The sequence below is a fragment of the Pinus tabuliformis genome, chromosome 7 (assembly GCF_031772625.1).
Source record: "Pinus tabuliformis cultivar Carrire ecotype Pingquan chromosome 7, CPIR1, whole genome shotgun sequence".
NCBI lineage: Eukaryota > Viridiplantae > Streptophyta > Pinopsida > Pinales > Pinaceae > Pinus > Pinus tabuliformis.
The window spans coordinates 447299415-447304172 of NC_142293.1; positions in this window are offsets into that span (position 1 = coordinate 447299415).

Genomic DNA, 4758 nt, shown 5'->3' on the forward strand with positions numbered 1-4758 from the left:
CAAACTTCAATTATTGGAAGGTAAGAGTTACTGCCTATCTTCAATCTCTTGGTACAGAAGTTTGGGACATCGTAGAGACAGGCTATGCTTTTCCTTCAGCTACTCCTACAGATGCAGCCGAGAAAAAGAAGTATGAAACAAATGCGAAAGCAGTGAGTACTCTATTAGGATGTATATCTCAATAAGAATTCATGAAGTTAATGCACTATAAATCCGCAAAAGAGATATGGGACAAAATTGTCACGAGCTATGAAGGAGACGAACAGGTAAAGCGTGCTAAACTTCAAACTCTCAGAATTCAGTATGAGACTCTCAAAATGTATAATGATGAAAGTGTGGCTAACTATTTTCTTCGGGTAGATGAGGTTGTTAATTGTATGAAGAATTTGGGTGAAGAAATAAAAGAGGCTATTGTGGTTGAAAAGGTCCTAAGATCATTGTCCCCCAAGTTTGAATCTAAAGTATCTGCAATAGAAGAAAAGGAAAATCTTCGAATTCTTACTATGTCTCAGCTACATGGAATTCTAACTGCTTATGAAATGAGAAAGGGAGGTCCATCAGACAGAAGAGAAGCTGCTTTCAAAGCATCAGGCAAAGGAGATTATTATGAAGCAAGCCACGTCCCGGAAGAAGAGGAAGAAGAATCAAATTTTGTCAGAAATCTTCAAAGGGGTTCTGGAAGGTTTAGAGGTAAGTTACCTTTTAAATGCTTTGCTTGTGGAAGAGTAGGTCATTATGCTGCAAAATGTCCTTATAAGGATAAAGGAAAGGAACCTGCTAGATGGAACAAGAAACAGAACGCAAATAAGAAAAGCTACTACACTCATGAAGATAGTGATGGTCTATCAAACAGTGATGAAGATGAACAAGGTAATGAATATAAGTTGTTAATGGCATTTGAAGATGATGATTATATGGATGCTATAGATGTGGATAAACTTTATGATGAAATTACTAGACTCAAGAGATGTATAGAAGAAAAGAACATGATCATTGATACTCTACAATTTCAAATTGATGAAAAGGAAAAACATCTTGAAAAATTAGAAGGTGAAATTGTTGGTCTTAGAAAAGAGATTGAGAAAACAAAAGCTATTAATCTCAAGTTTGTCAAAGGATCTGAAACTTTGGATGAGATTATCAATGTGCAGCGGTCTCCACTAAACAAGACAGGTCTGGGCTATAATGGAGAAACTTCTCAAGCATCCACCTCAAAAAGTTATCTTGATGCAGCAAGAAGAAATGAGCAAAAAAACAATGAAGATCATCAGGTAAAGCAGGGACGAATTACAAACAGAAACTATCAGGGGCAATCCATCTTAAGGGTGAACAAAAGCTACAACCAACCACAGGTAAAATCTTCTCAATTTGGTTCAAGAATAGATGAAAATAGAAATTACAATCAGTTGGCTGGTAGATTCGATAACCGCAGAAGTTTCTTCAATGGACAATGCTTTTCTTGCCATAACTTTGGTCACAAAGCAGCTCAATGTGTTGCATATAAAACGATCATGACTAGGGAAGCTCAAAAACAAAGAAGTATGACAGGGATTACAAAAAGGACCTATAACAACTTTTTGGTTCTTGAAAATGAAGCTGAATGTTCTATTTGCAATAACTTTGGTCATGAAGACTCTGAATGCAGGAGCAGGTTTCAGCAGAAAAAGGAACAAGCCTCAAGCACCAAAACATGGAGAATAAAGGAACCTCAAACAGAAAGATGTGGGATAGCATTTTATGCAGAAGGACAGGAAAATCTATGGTACATTGACAGTGGATGTTCGAAGCATATGACAGGTGATAAAGAAAAACTTGAGTCTTATTCTGCTCTAGAAAAGGGAAAGAAAGTCTCTTTTGGAAATGATACTCCTGCAACTATAAAAGGAAAGGGCATTGCTCAGTTAAAAGAAAAAGTCAAGGCTGGAAATGTTTTGTATGTTGATGGATTGAAGCATAATCTTCTAAGTGTCAGCCAGATGTGTGATCAAAGAACCCAGGTTATATTCAGATCAAATGGATGTCTTGTTCGTGATCTTGATACAGGTAAAACAGTGATCAAAGGCAAAAGAACTCCAAATAATCTGTACATATTTGAAGAAGGACAACAACAATGCTATCTGAGCAAGGATGATGAGCACTGGCTATGGCATCGGAGGTTGGGGCATCTAAGCTTTTCACAAATAAGGAAAGCATGCAAATATCAGGCAGTTCGCGATCTTCCAGATATCAAAATTCCTGACAACACCATATGCAAATCATGTCAGTTTGGAAAACAAACCAGAACTAACTTTCCAGAGAAGGAAGGATCAGCTAGCATGCCTCTTGAGCTAGTACATACAGATACATGTGGTCCATTCAGGAAAAGAACACCTAGAGGAGAAGAATACTTGATATTATTCATTGACGACTTCTCCAGGTTTGTCTGGCTAGGACTTATGAAGCACAAAGATGAAGCATTCGAAAAATTCAAATCCTTCAAAGCTTTGGTTGAAAATGAATCAGGTCACAAAATTAAGTGCCTCAGATCCGACAGAGGTGGGGAGTTTACCTCAAATGAATTTTTCGATTTCTGTGAAGAACATGGGATAAGAAGAGAATTCTCTACAGCTAGAACTCCTCAGCAAAATGGAGTTGTGGAAAGAATGAACAGAACAGTCAAACAAATGGCTCGTGCTATGCTTGATGAATCAGGAACTCCCGCAACTTTCTGGGGTGAAGCTGCACATGCTGCGGTTGTTATTCTCAACAAAACAAATGTCAGGGTGAACATCACTCAAACTCCTCATGAGCTCTGGAGTGGTAAGACTCCTTCGGTAAAGCACTTCAAAATCTTTGGGAGCAAATGCTATATCAAGAATACTGATGAGCAGCTTGGCAAACTTGAACCTAGAGCAGATGAAGGCATTCTTCTTGGTTACTCTCCACATAGCAAAGCATACAAATGCTACAATAAAAGACTTGGCAGAATTGTTGACAGCATTGATGTAGTGGTTGATGAGAAGGGATACATTCCTAGGCAAGTTCATCATGAAAACATCGGAGAAGATGAAGGCTACCCTCAAAGACAGAATGACGAAGAAGAAGAACCTCAAGAAGAACCAGAGGAGCAGACAAGAATAGAAGAGAAAACCCCATCCAGATATGTTCAGAAGAATCATCCAGAATCTCAGATTGTGGGGCAGAAAGAAGCAGGTGTACAAACAAGAAGAACAGTTGCAGAAGCCTCAAGCTATTTGGCATTACTCTCCTCCACTGAACCACAAAATGTGAAAGAGGCATGCAAAGATGAATGTTGGGTGAAAGCAATGGATGAATAACTTGAGCAAATCGAAAAGAACAACACTTGGGAGCTGGTTCCTAGACCAAAGGATAAGAATGTTATCGGAACAAAATGGGTCTTCAAAAACAAATTGAATGAAAATGGAGAAGTAATTAGAAACAAGGCCAGACTTGTTTGTAAAGGGTATGCGCAGCAAGAAGGAATAGACTTTGAAGAAACCTTTGCTCCTGTTGCAAGACTTGAGGCCATCCGAATGTTCCTTGCTCTCTCAAGTTTTCAAAACTTCAAAGTATTTCAAATGGACGTGAAATCAGCTTTTCTAAATGGAGACTTGGAAGAAGAAGTATACATTGAACAGCCAGATGGGTTCATTCTTGGAAATGATCCAAATCTTGTATGCAGATTGAAAAAGGCTCTCTATGGTCTCAAACAAGCTCCAAGGGCTTGGTACTACCGTTTGGACAAATATCTTCATCAACAAGGTTTTTCAAAAGGATCAGCAGATAGCAATCTTTATATAAAAGTTGAAAATGACAAATTGCTAATACTTGTTGTGTATGTAGATGACATTATTTTTGGGAGCAATGAAGAAGCTATGAGTCAAAGCTTTGCCTTGGTCATGCAGAAAGAATTTGAAATGTCCTTGCTAGGAGAACTGACATATTTCCTTGGTTTGCAAATCCAACAAAAAGAAGGAGGAATGTTTTTATCTCAAACCAAGTATCTCAAACAGATTTTGAAGAAATATGGTATGGAAGATGCAAAACCAGTATGTACACCCATGGTCACAGGATGTAGCCTCAGTGCAAATGATGAATCTGCAGCAGTACATCAACCAACCTACAGATCTATGATTGGAAGTTTACTTTATTTGACAGGTACCTGACCGGACATCATGCATGCAGTTGGAATAGTTGGAAGATTTCAGGCAAATCCGAAGGAGACTCATCTTCAGGCAGTGAAGAGAATTTTCAAATATCTTCAAGGGACTCAAAATTATGGCTTATGGTATCCTAGAGATACAGATCTTACACTTCATGCTTATACAGATGCAGATTGGGCCGGAAGCGTGGATGACAGGAAAAGCACAAGTGGTGGTGCGTTCTTTATGGGTTCCAGACTGGTATCTTGGTTCAGCAAGAAACAGAGTTCAATTGCCTTGTCTACAGCTGAAGCGGAATATGTTGCTGCTGCATCTTGTTGCACCCAACTCCTTTGGATGATGCAGACTTTGCAGGATTTTCAAATCACTTGTACACCACCAATCCCCATCTTATGTGATAACACAAGTGCAATCAGCATCTCAAAGAATCCTGTTATGCATTCAAAAACCAAGCACATACCAATCAAGTACCATTTTCTCCGGGAACAAGTACTTGAACAGAAGGTCAAGTTGGAGTATGTTCCTTCTAAGGAACAAGTTGCTGATATTCTCACCAAACCATTTCCCAGGGACACTTTTGAATACCTCAGGCAAA